The sequence below is a fragment of the Lygodium microphyllum genome, chromosome 30, assembly GCF_053477565.2.
Source record: "Lygodium microphyllum isolate KBCC chromosome 30, Lygodium_microphyllum_v1.1.10, whole genome shotgun sequence".
NCBI lineage: Eukaryota > Viridiplantae > Streptophyta > Polypodiopsida > Schizaeales > Lygodiaceae > Lygodium > Lygodium microphyllum.
Window position 1 is genome coordinate 82,007,186 of NC_141164.1, and position 14,847 is coordinate 82,022,032.

The window sequence follows — 14,847 nt, forward strand, 5'->3', positions numbered from 1 at the left end:
TCTAATCAAGGCATGAAGCCCACGAGGGATAGGCCAAGCATAATCTAACAAAGATCTAGAGCTAGTTGATAACCAACTGCTTCAAGACAGACCTGCTAAAAAGAGCTATTGAAGAAGTCATCCTAAGTGGTGGTCTGACTTGCCTACCTGACCTAGGACAACTAGACCAGGGACTCCTACTAGGCAAGGACTCTTATAGCCTGAGATATTGAAAATCATATACTTTTCCATTTTACCACATTGTTTTCTTTAGTATACTTGAGCATGTAAAAAGGAGAGAGCTGAGCGTATTGTGACCTAAGGAGAACATGGCATTGGCCTCAGATCATGTCTCGGTACCCAAGAATCTACCAAGCTCTCGCAACTCGACACTAAATTTTTCTTTTTATTCCTACTCACTTTTGTTTTCTCTTTAATCATCCTTATTTATTTTTTGGCTAAATGTCACCCCAGGAAGACAAGGCATTGCTTGGGTCCAACTTGTTCTTAGGAACCTGCCAGGCCTTCGCAAGGCAATGAACATCGAATTTTGAAACTTTTTTTCTTTATTTTCTTATTTCAAGGGTTAGAACCCCTTTTTACACCCTTCATATCTTATATATTTCAAATATATTCATTATTTTTCCTCTTTTATTTGGCAGTCTTCCCTAGTGGCCTCACAACTAAAAGGGATTCCTAGAAACAATCACTAGAACTACCCTAAAAAATAGTTATTAGAGGGCATGACAATATCTTTATAGGAGACAGACAACTGTTCAAACCTCCCGAGACATGCCTAACTTGACCCTATGACTTCATGCCTTGAATGCCGATCCCCAACAAAATAAAAATACCCCACATGGATATACACATATAACATAAAGGGAAAGACCTTGTAAAGGATGGATGCTGCTTGGACTTGGTCATAAGAAGCTTCTACGCAGCAAGTAACTCCCTCCAAGTGTTCCATCAAATCTATTTAGTGCAGCAATAAAACAAAACCCATTAATTGCACTTGCACTAAACAATAAATGGCCTTGTTGGCCTAATGAGATAAACCATTTCACTACAAAATAAGCGGCAATCTTGGTGTAATAACCCCCCCACCCCTTTTGTGTCCCATAGGACCCCTCAAAATAATTAAAATTATTTCAAAATTTTTTACTCCCCCTTATCAATGCAGCAACATAGTAGGAGGGAGGGGAAGTAGAAGACGACGATGATGATGATGGAGGTGATGATGACGATGAGGAGGAGGGGCACACATGTGCCACCTCCCTCCCCCTCCCCCACCATCCCTCCCCCTAGCTTGCAATGACAGCTGCATGGCAACAGGCCGTTTTTGTCTGCTCAGGTGGAGGGTTGTAAGAAGGCCACCATCAATTCATGGGTTTGATGGGCTAAGTTGCACTATCTCATGGTTGTCAACGAGAGCTGAATTTTAGAGCTGACTCTAAAGTGCAAAAGTGATTCGAGAGCCGTAAAAGTGACATTTTTGGCAAAAAATGGAATGATCATGAATCAAGCAGCTGGAGTTTTCTTAGATGCATTTTGATGCCAATCCAACACAAGTGTGTGCTTGTAGATTGATCTCCCATTTAATGGCTATAAGGTTTGGCATTATGAGCTTAGGATATTAAGATTTTCTTTGGGGATTGATTAATTGAGAAAACAAAAATATCTCTTGGAATAGTTTATCAAAAGAGTGAACAATGTTACGCATGTATTTCATGTTTGAGATGGTGCATCTTGGGGCTACTCCCTAAGGTGTAGGAGAGCCACAAGGGCCACAACAATTTGATGAGGAGAAGCTCTTTGTGTATGATATATGAAGTACTAGCCACCTAAATGTTTGGATACTCTCCCTGTTGGAGTTGAGATGTGCAAAATTGTTAGACTACAAATAGATACAAACACATGATTTAGCTAGATTAGTATATAGCCTCCAAACGCTCTTGGTCTCGCGAGGCAATGAGGGTAGTTTGGTGAGCATAGGAGGTTCAATTAGAGCCCTAGAGCTAGTGTCGGGCCCATTTCTAGTCTTGATAAGTTTTCAATTGGTGTGGCTCCTTGTTTTTTTTTGTGTGGCTGTTTCCTAAACTCATCCACCTTTTACTCATAAGTAGCCTCTCTCATCGTATAGAGCTTCACTTGGGGTGCAACAGTATGTAATGCCCTATCTTGCCTTATTTCTATGACATCACCAATCCCCCTCTTAAGGTACATACTACCTCTATTTTACTTACAAGCTAAATACCCATCTCCTTTACCAACCTTGAAAGTAGTCCGGGAGCAAATTCATGGGAAACTACCCTTCCCTATGTGAACAATTGAGCATGGCATAGTCTAAGCAGTCCATATAGTCATCCCTTATTCATGGTTGTGAGAAGGCATAGAGGTTGTCATGGCTCATTTACTTTGGTAAAATAAGGGTGCGACAACTTACCTCAAAGTGACTAACTAGGTGCAAATGGGGGTGTCGCATGCCTCAATGCCTACCTCACCTATGAAAGCCCTACAACCACAGACGACTGTGAAATTATCCTCAGGGGGTCTCACCAAATAGCTCAACCATCTAAAACTACTAAATCTCTTAAACATAGGAGCCTATGCTTCAGCTATTTTGAGTATGCCATGGATTTTTGACTACTTTTATGAGTATCAATAATGTAGTCTATGTCAATGCAACAAGGTGGTGTCTCCGAATTCAACAACCTTCAATCCCATGATATTTATTCACTCTAGGGCAAGTGTATCAAGGGAAAGAAAGAGATCTAGATGGATCATTGGGTTGTTGATGGTGCTCTCTTAACATATCCACAATGATCACATGTATTCATGGACTTGGCCATGTAGAACTATTGATGTTTGAACTCCTCAATGTAGGTATTTGAAACATTACTACCCAATTACATGTATAATTGGCCAAAATTGTGATGTACTACATAAATCATTGGAATGATATGGCCACTTACGGTAGCTTGGGTTAATGCATGTTGCTTGGTGATTGCATATGCTATATAAACATGTAAGATGATCTTAGTTATGTTCTATGATAAATTTGTGTAGTTGAGAGAGAGAGAGAGAGAGAGAGAGAGAGAGAGAGAGAGAGAGAGAGAGAGAGAGAGAGAGAGAGAGAGAGAGAGAGAGAGAGAGAGAGAGAGAGAGAGAGAGAGAGAGAGAGAGAGAGAGAGAGAGAGAGAGAGAGAGAGAGAGAGAGAGAGAGAGAGAGAGAGAGAGAGAGAGAGAGAGAGAGAGAGAGAGAGAGAGAGAGAGAGAGAGAGAGAGGTATGTGTGTATGTGCACGCACGCATATGCATGTGTGTGTGTGTGTGCACATGTGTACACATCTAGATATGAATCATATATGGTGAGGATTGTAAACACAACATGACACAATTGATATTGTAGGCCTTAATTACTATTGGGAATGATTTCCTTCACAAGGAAAGGGGAAATTTTTGAAAGAAGATATGTGTACATTGGCATCCCAAAACACCCATTTTGCTTTGGACCAAACAATGTAGGTTGTGGATCTAGCAATACGATTTGTAGAACATGTCTTACTTTCTAGGAACGTTTCCTATAAAGTAATGTGATTTGTAGAACACTAGTCTTACTTTATATGAACTTTTCCTATGCTTCTTTACCTTTTTGATCAAAACATGCAAGCTATCATTGCCTTCCTTCTATTCTTTTCCTACATTTCTTACCTTTTTGAGCAAAGGATGAAGGACGCTTGCCCCCGAATTTGATTTCTTTTTTTACATTTATCAATAAAGGGTAAAGGGTCCTTGCCTCTATATTTGATTTTCTTATCCTTTCTAGGTCCTTAACATTATATCGGTTTTCATAAAGCAATGAAAAATAAAATAAAATAACCACTTGTCACTTGCCTACTTAATAACTTTGGACAAAACTCACTATGACTATGTTAATACCATTTTTCTAATGAATAATGAAAAGAAAATTGTGCATATTATAATTGTTTTTACTAGGAAATGGAGATGTATGATTCATGTCACTTGCACTCAATTTTTTGCATAAAAGAAAGGTATGTTTCTTCTTGCTCCTAACTAGGAGGTGCATAATGTTGCATACTTTGCTAGTTATAGATTATAAGATGAGTCTTGGTCAGTGCATGTGGCATGCATGCCATCGTACTATTTAGGCCATCACATCATGCCATCCCAATGTCACCCTTGGCTCACACCATCCAACCATCTCCTTTGCACCATGTGACCCCCATTATCTATTCCATCCATCACTAAGCCAACCCTTCTCACCTCACGATTTCCGACTCACCATATCCTCCATACTTCTATCTACTGTTTCTCCATCCATCACCATCTCTTCCATACTCCTATCCACTCTTTCTCCATCCATCATCGAGCATACACACATTCATCATCTCCACCATCTCCCACACCATCCTATCCAAGATTGGCTTCCATTCACACACCCTCAATCCCTCAATACCATCCAACTAACCCATACACTATTCATTGGCACACAATCGTCCACACTGCACCATCTTACCCACCATGCACATCTAATTTTGTGGCTGATAGATTGACCCAACCCCATCACCCTTGTGCAACCATCACTATCATCACCCAACTCCCATTACCCTCGTGTGGCCCATCACCCATCCAAGTTCCATTTGATCATACCACACTACACAACCACCCATGCATGCCTAGCACCTCCCGATAGCATGTCATCCAACTCACCAACACTCGTACCTTATATCTATCATCCACTTGCCATCTAGCAGACTCTCTAGACTGATTGAAACTACCTCTATATGAGCCACCTTGCATCCTTGCTACATTGCCCTCGCATCTTAACCACCACACGATTCAATTGTCACCCACCACACCATCCAATCACATGTCACCTTGCACCCTTATCTCATCCCATGACATCCAATTACTATGGTAGCCCTATCCACTCTTGGTCAATCACCCCACCATCCAAGCCACCCACACTCCATCCAATTTCTTTGCCAGCTCCATGCAATCCGATCACAAGACGACATGCATGAAGAGCATACAATCCGATCGCAAGATGGTTTGTGGTGGGGGGGGCCAACGTGCTCGCTTGTCTAAACCTTATCATGTTATAAATCAATGGATAGCCTTTGAAAAATAAACTCTAAACATGTAAAGTTCAAAAATTTGGGAGTTCATTTGCAAATTTTTTTACTAAATGCACCTTTTAGGAGGGAACATTTTTGTTAATTTTTTTTTAGGGGAACTCTAAATGACTAGAAGAATGATGCCATGAATCCAAAATGATGCCTTCATAGTTCTTGGATCAAACAAATCAATGTTTGCTAAGCATTACACTCACCACTAGAAGTCACACAATCACATACATACTTCACACCCAAAAATTAATGAACTCTAGTACATATACATCTATACATGTGTCACAAGCAATGATAAGCTTGCATATTCACTCGACTATGATACTCCCATATATTTCTATATATTTCCATGAGAGGGTGAGGTAGTTGCTACTAGTGGGATGAGAGACCATTCATGTCCATATATGTTCTCAATACATGGGCAACCATATATGTACACACATATGTTTAGTGGATATATTCACCTTCACATTGTATTGTTGCTTCATAAATGTTGCTCAAGGCATACTCTCAAGATCATGGATAATCATACATGAAGCATGTTTTAATTTCCACGTGTGCAGATACTCTATCCCATAGACATTATATTCCATTCACACTCAATCCATATATAACACCAAAACATGTCCATAAATCCTAAATACTCCACATCCATCCATACACTTCATACACTACCCATACCATCCATACTATCAATATCATAAACTTAGGTCCATACACTCTAATCCAAATTACACATAAGCAATCTAATGATATTCTAACTCCATACACTTGTATTATTTTAAAAAATTTCCTCAAAGTAGGGCATGACACCATGACCTCCTTTAAGGATAAGTTTTTGAAGCAAGAATAATAAATTCAAGCTTTACATGTGCCCACAGTAGAATGTTGATTTCCTTACTTGGGTAAGCTTGCCAATCATCACTTGGAACTAGGCTAGGCTTTCCCTACCTTTGGTTTGTTTCTTCTTGATTGGGTTAGTGTTAATTGCTCAATTCTTATCTAAAGATACATGACATCTCCTTCTCAGGAACAACTTACACATTATAGAGCAAGAAAGCAAGCATAAAGAGCATATCAAGCTATTTTCTTATGCTTGAGGCTTCATAGTGTGTCTCTGTTATGAAATTATGATACTTACAATACTTATCATAATATGTTATGAAAATAAGATGATTTGTTTTTTAAAAAAATGAATTTTATCTATTTGTTACATGAAATGCGATTCATTGCACGAGTGCACACATATAACATTGGTCACATCATGTCTGGTAGATATATGGAAGGATACTAATGCTCTTTGTGTTGTGGTGGGTATATTATTGGATAGAGTTATATGGAATAAATATTTTGGGAAACACATTTTAATTAATCAAAACTATATGCTTCATAGTGTGGAATATTATTGAAAATTGTATGCTTCATAGCATGCAAATGTTATATTTTTGAAGCACTCATAAGTGCAAGGACTTTGCATGCTTACATGTGTAATTGATTTATCTATTTTAAAAACTTGGAAGGGCTAAAATATTATTTTTGGATGTAAAGCTATTACAATTGATTAGATCTATTTTGGCAAAAGCAATTCGTGCATAAAAGGAAAAGTAAGAATACAAAAAGATGCATGCAATGTATTTGCTCCAATCTCCTCCATACATGCATTTATAAATACATGCATGGGGGGATGTTGTACCCAATGTTCTTATGTGGTGCAAGCTTTGTTTGTTTCTCTTCTCTTGTGATTTGGTTTATTCCTATTTTCTTTCAATATTTGTCAATTGTATGATGAAGGTTATCAACATTGCTAATGAGAGGGCAGTGATTGGTTCACATGTCAAAATCAAAGAGAAGCCATACATCCGTCTTGAAGGCTTCAACATCATCAATATCGAGCATTGTTCAAATATCCAATGGTCAAAATCTTTACATAGTGGTCTCTGGCTTAAAGTTTAGAGTTTTCAAGGGTATTTGCAATTTCCAAGAGAAAAGGTTAAAAGGGACTTATCAAAGGCTTGTTTCTTTTTTGTTATTCTCTAAAATCCATGACAACCATGCTCCAAACCACTTAGACTAGTGGTATTTGACACGATAAGTGATTATTGGCAATTAGGCAAAGGAGACCAATCAACTTTTATTGATTTGAAGGAGAGTGTGAGGAGAGTTCAAAACCACTCTCAATCATTAGCAATTGAGTCTTTTTTCCATCACCAAAATCGATGGAAGCATGTGAACATTCATTCGAATACAAAGATAATGCATAATCTGAATGCTTTATGTTGATAAAAACGTTTAAAGCTTCAAAGCTTTAAACATTAAAGCTAAAAGATTTAACTAATAAGTTTTTTTTAAAAAAATTCAATGAGCGGCCTAGATTTTAAAGGGGGAGATAGTGCTAACTTAAAAAGCCGCATTCTAAAAAGGCTTTCACACATTGTAGCCGACTTATTATTTCTTGAAGAAGGGGGAGGGTATTATTGATGACCCCGTTTTTAAAATTATTTTGATATATATTTTCTCTTTCCTATCACACAATGATAAAAGGCAGTTCCTATGTGGAAAGTTCCACATTTATTCTTCAAGCTCAAAAAGATTGTAAAAGGCCCTTTTCTAAACAAGGAGTTGGCAATTGCTATTTGATATTCTAGAACTTTCACATGTAGAAATTTTTATTCTATGGAATTTCTAAAGGTTTGTTCATGTGCACTAGTTGTTTTCTACCATGTTGAGTCCTCCGAATACATATGAAACAAATATGGAATCATAGCTTTTGAAAATTTCTCTCCAATAATAAATTGATATTCTTCAACATAATGTGAATGAATTTATCAAAGTACTTCAAGATCATGAATGACAACAAAATCCAATTTCTTAAGACAAAGACGATTGCATTGCTCGGATCTTGAAATACATATTTGACATGTAACAAACTAAGAAGGACCAAAGAATAACCTATAAGTCTTTTCGATTTTCTATATGTAATGGATTTTTTTTGGAAAAACTATTTGATCTTATTTGAGCCAATTTGATTATTATCTGGATAGAAAATTTTTATTGAGAAGGATAAAAGCAAGTGTGCTACAAATCATTTGACAGATAAAGCATTGCTTTAATGGAATATTCTTCGCCATAGTATTGCCATAGGACCACCGAACAAATATGTGAAATGTCTTTCAAGAAAAAGTTAAAGAAACTTTCTTATTGCCTCAATTTCATCTTCAAGCAAGGAAAATTTGGTCAAATCTATCTTTGCAAGGAGGTGATAATGTGTCCACATATACTGAAAGATTTTGGCAAAGACTTTTGCTATTGCACATACTTGAGGAAGTTCTTGAGAGTATGCTGCAACACAAATACAAAGAGAATCTTCAATCTGGCATCTAGGCTAAACTCAATTCTCTCAAATCCACTTCACTTCACAATATTATTTCCTATGCCTATGATGGTGAAAAATAATTCCAATCCATTGCCCAAATTCTTCATGGTCAATAATCTCATATATCCCTACCTTTCAATAACAATCACAACCAAAAGAAATCTTTTGTTTCTTATTTTCCTAATCCTTTTCTACCTGGTAGATTATCCAATTTTCAACCAAAAAATAACAATGCATAAAGATATGTAAACAGGATGCTAGTTCTCATGATTTTATTTCCAAAAAATTGGTTAGAAGATTACAACTAGAAATTAGTCATTCATTGTACAAGGTTAGATTTCCATTTACAGGCATTAGATATAATGGAACACGAAAAATCAAAGTGTTAGAAATTTCTATGAGTACAGATAAAGAGAAACACGATTTTCTATTTGTAGCTCTGTAATCATCAAACATCATTTTTCTTATATCTTTTAGATATCAATTTAATCCTAACATTAACAACCATACTCGCACTATCACTTTTGAATTTGAAGAATAAAATGTTTGTTTGAAAACTAGCCCTAAGATTGAATTCTCTCCCTTGATACACAAGCTAAAAGAGCACTTAGAAAGTAACAAAGGGCATGTATAATTTTTTTGATTAAAGTAGACACTCTTGAAACTTTTGCATTAATACCTACACAGAAAAAGTTCTTCAATTCATATAAGCATTGCATTAGGAATGATTATCTACTTCAATTATGACCATCTCCAGGAGACATAGACCATAAATTTGAACTTTTTTCTAGGGTTTCTTGAAGGGAGTGAGCTCGGAGTGGAAGCACACGAGCGGAAGTGCAAGAGCTATGGTGGAAGGAGCAAGAGCAAGAGAGAGAGACACAAGATGTGGGGAGTCCAACCAATAGTCATAGTGTATGACTGGCCTTTCCTTTACTCAAATGTCACTGAAAGAATAAAGAATGAAGTGACAGTGATGGGCACCTGCCACTTGTAGTGTACAAGTGTGTGGGTACTATCATGTAGTAATACATGGGTGGCTAGGCACACAAGCGCCTTTACCCCCAACAACCCTACCTTCCACTTAGAGGAAAATGTGTCCCTAGTGAGAAGAGAATAAGAAAAAAGTGATATTACAAATGCACATAAGTACAATAGGATGAGGAAAGACGTCATCTCATCCAATGCCCATCAACTTTCTAAGGCAAAATGCTCCACATTGAAAGACTTTTCGTGAATAGATTTGCAGGATTTTGGTCAGTTGAGATCTTGACAAGGTCAGTAGACCTGCCCTTAATAACCTTTTTGACGAAGCGATAACACACCTCAATGTGTTTTGTCTTAGCATTAGGAAAAAAATGAACTCACAAATGGGCCCTTAAAAATAACATAGTTTAAGATGTGGACCTTTTGGATTGTCCAATAGGAAGGCTAGATGTTGACATCGATGGAGGGTGAATCTTCTCTCTCCAAATCTTGGGTTTTCTATTAAAAAAAGGGGTAGTGGGGGATTAAAAAAAGGGAGAATGAATAGTACACAAAATTTGAGTTTCTCTCACCTAGTATTTCCCCCCTTTTTTGGAGAATTTTCAATTTCGGTTTTTTTCCTCTCACGAAATTAGTTTGACCCAAAAGTTGAGCAACAGACTACTTTCCCTCTCTTCTCTGTACTCGTGAATTTTCGTTTCCATTGAAGCTCCCTGCTGAGAGTAATTAGGGTTTTGAGCGTTCTGCTTACCTCTGCACTTTCTTCTCCATGCAACTGCAGATTTTGGGCAAAAAACAGGTGCTCATCTCTCTTTGCATTTTCTCTTGTTTGCTATTTTTTCAATAGGGTTTGATATCGTTTCTTACTGTTATTGTTGTTTTATTGCAGAGGTTGTTTGGGGCAGGAGACAGAGGTGCTCATCTCTCTCTCTCTCTCTCCTTTCTTTCCCCCCTCTCTCTATGTGTTGTTTCTCTTTTATGTTGTGTTTTCAATAGAATTTGATGTTGGTTCTAATTGTTGTTTTCTTGCAGAGTTTATTTGGAGAAATAGGCAAATGTGTTAATCTCTCTCTCTATTTGGTTTTTTTTTTTGCTGATATCTTTTCAATATAACGTAATGTTAGTTCCAACCCTTGTTGTTGTTTTATTGCAGAGATCATTTTGGGTGACATTGCATAAGTACTCATCTCTCTCTCCCTCTCTCTTTCTCTCTTCGTGTTTCCTCTTTTCTATTGTTTTTTCAGTATACCTTCATTTTGGGTGACATTGCATAAGTACTCATCTCTCTCTCCCTCTCTCTTTCTCTCTCCGTGTTTCCTCTTTTCTATTGTTTTTTCAGTATACTTTCAATACTAACTCTTGCTATTGTCTTTGCAGAGATCAATTTGGGCAAGATTGGATAGGTGCTCATTTCTTTCTCTCTCCCGCGTACTCACACACTCTCTCATTCTTCCTCTCTGCATTATCCCTTTTCTACTATCTTTACAATAGGGTTTGATGCTAGTTCTAACTTAAGGATCAATTGTTGTTGCAGCACTTAACACAAGGTAGAACAGAGATTTTGTAGCTCAATTTACAGGTAATTTACAGGTAAATCTGCCATATTTTGTGGTGCCAATTTTTTTTCATTTAATTAGTGACTTTTATGTTTGATGGGATTGATGTTTTCTTATGTCCATCATTTGCAATGGGTTTTGATTAGCAATGATTCAATCTTATCTTCAACAGATCTGCTTATAGGTAAATTGGCCTTGTTTTGTATTGCTTTTATTCATGCAATTATCTAGATTTTTTTTTGCTAAAAGGGATTCATGCAAGTATTTTTGTTAAAAGGGATTCATGCATGTGTTTTTTTGTACATGCAGGCATTGTACAAGGTTTAGGTGAAGCATATAATTCTCGATCGACTATTTTGATGTGATGAGTGATTCCTTTGTGCTAGATGATATGGATCTGCTAGAAGTCGATGATTCAAAAATCCTCTGCTTTATTGGTCCTATGTGTCCATTTGGATCTCCATGCCAATTGGCAATGATCCATGAAACTCTTGTATCACATCATCCATATAACACACAATGTGTTGAGTCTTAGAATATCTCAGGTGTCAATCAATTGTGCTTATTAAGATTTGCATGCCATGTGGTTGCTATCCTTGTAACAACTACTCTATAATACCCACATTTCATACAATGTATTGAGTCAAATCAAACTCCTCTTCATTATAATAAAACTTATTTTGTCAAAATTCTTTGAGTATTCTTGTGCTATTCTTTTCATTATATTTCATGTAAATGGTATGATTAAAGTGATGCCTTGAAATTGAATCTATACTTTGTGTTGATGTATATATTCGCATGTGTTTCGATATCGATGTTTATGTCTATTTACAAAAGTGTAAACATCTCTTAATGCCATGTTGATTTGTATGGCATATTGGTGATTACTAGACATACTTAAAATGCTTATTATTTAGGGATTAATACATACTTCTTTACATCTAATGCGTATGTTATAATGCTTGAGAGAAGAACAAGCATTCTCTCGATAGAAGTACGTAATAGAAAAGATGAAGGGAATTGGATCACTGATACGTAACATTTCTCGTCTTGGGTACATATGCATCCAAGTTTGAGGGGAGCTTTCAGGGTGAAAGCATCTGCAATTGCAGATGCATCAAAGCACTGGAAGGGTAAAATTTTAGCTCTCAGACAAAGGAATGTTGATTCTCACCTTGTAACAGAGGCGTTTGTACAACATGTATTCATGCCAAAACAAATACATATTGCGTCCACTGTGCCCTTTCAACGAAACATTACAAACAGTAAGTATTTGCAACTCATTGAGAATGAGAAATTTCATGTTACCTATGTAACAACTTGTCTTGTATTTATAGAAGTATACCCTTCGGATTGTTGTGAGTGGCAAAATGTTGAGAGTTTCACTAGTTCTTTTAAGTGATACCACCTCAAAATTGGTAGATTTCTCTTTGAGGGGCGTACAACTAAGCAACTCATAGAGGACCTTGTTTTTTTCTATGACTCCAAGTACATATTGCCCAAGGGGAGTCGAGAATATGGAACCCTTGAGACTATGCACATATCGAATCTCAATAGCATAGAATGTCCATTGTGTAGTAGCGACATTTTGCACACGTGTAGCACAAAAATTTCAGCAGACATATTGAATTCTACGAAGCCAAGCACCAGCTCAAAGAATGTACATCTAAGCTGGTTCATACCAATTGCAATTTTTGCACACATGTTCAAGGAATGTAAGGGTTTGAGACGTACCAAAAACACGTACATCATAAAAAATGCATAAGAGGATTATGTAAGAAGGATTCTAGGCAAAATTTGGACATAAAAAATAAGTCACAGTCCTGACACAGGTGGAGCGTTGAGTCACAACAAGGGACATGGATTTCAGGTAAATTTTTTCTCTCTTAATTGACTATTATCTTACTTTGGGATGAATCGGCTAACTTTCCTTTCCAATTACAAGTACTTTGTCACACGATAGACTTTATGCCTAGTGTTCAAGTATCATAGATGGAGGATGCTCAAGGGTAAATGGTTGTGCCTTGATCAAGACATGCGTGAAAGTGCAGCTGTGGATGTTATTGTCATTTGTGAGGGCCGCGAGCCCCAAGTATTGCAAATGGAGGATGATTGGCCCTTAAGTATAATGCGCCAAGAAATTAAACTAGATGGCAGGAAAATTCGAAGCCGAGCTGAGGATACTGTTACTAGCAGAAAGTGTGTGGCTCCACATATTAGAAATTGTAGAGTCTCCCTAAAAATCCCAACACCACAAGTTGTAATATCCAACATCTATAAAATTTTGGATTTTTTTTGCCAATAGAATATTGTTGCTTGCAAACTTGCAATATTTAAAAATTATGGTACTTATGCAAAATCATACACTTGTTATACACTTTCCACATCAACACATTTACATATGCATGTAAACTTTACAAAGACGTAAGCAAAGCCATAACTAAATATTGTATGCGAACAACCCTTAATGGTTTAAACTTAAGGTTTTTAAGGTAGAACTAGTTTAGTTCTTGTTTCATTGTTTCATTTCACACTTTCTCTCTTCATCTCTTTATATCCACCACATCCCTCCTACCTGCTATGATGGATGCTCGCACACACTTTGATGAGTGGATCCACGAGACTATCTTTGCCAACCAGGGTGACGAGATATTCCAATTTTTCTCTAAGAACTTCAACCTTGAAAGTGTGCTCTCATCACTGGATCCCCCCCTTCAGGTTTTGGAAGACTTTGTGAGCACCATTGCTACTGCACATACTCCATCGAGGGATCCGATATGACTTGGGTGCCTCTGGAATAGCTCATGGTATTTCAGGCAGGGAAGAATCACCAAAAAGTGGTGAATAGGTGTCTGGCCCATGTGGATCCTTCGCACAGAGTATGCATTGTTCCCATGGGAAGTGCACCAAGTACATCACCTTTGGATCTCGTGGAGTGTGATTGCGCATTGGTAATTTACCTCCTTGCATTGGATACACCCCTAGAGGAGGAGAGCGATGAAGATACAACTCCACAAGTTGTTGCTATCACATATACGGGAGAAGAACCAATTGAAGAGCTCATAAATGTTGAAGAGGAACATCGGGTGTGGTGGCAGAGCAAGGGTTGGCTCTCATGGTGCTATCTTCTTCAGAACAGCCACAAGTCAACAAACCCAACCTTGTCTTCTTGATGCCCATTGAAGTAGATGGTGTACAATACTTGCTTCTATCAGATGTGCTGCAATACTTGGAAATGAAGGAAGAAGAGTTGTTTTCTTTCCTATTCAGGGATTCGATGGAAGACTTGATCGATTATTATGATTACATGGATGTGCATCTGACGATGGTAGAGATTGGAAGATATGATGGCACAAGCTTAGATACTGTGGATGCCATCATAGCAGCACATGAGCATATCACTGTTGAGATATCGAGCTCCACTCGTGATATGCCAGGGTGACCGTTGTGCATTTATGTCACCGACGTGTTAGTTGCAGATGCGGTTGGTACACCGCCCATGAATAATAGCTAGATGACAGCTATCCTTATCTACTCTAGTTTGTGGCTCAGTTAGTATGCCACCTTAGTTAGTTGAGTTTGGTTTGAGACCCATATATAGGGTTCTTCTATTTCTTTGTACTTGACTCCTTTTTGGCTTACAAAACTAAGAAGAGGAAAACTGTTTTCAGCCTCCACCTGTGTGTGTATTCCCCCATTGTGCAAGCAAGAAAGCTACAAGTGAGACTCCTTCCTTCTCTCCCACAATCTTGACATGGTATCAGAGCCTTGTTCGTGGTAAGGAGCTCAAGAAAGCAAGC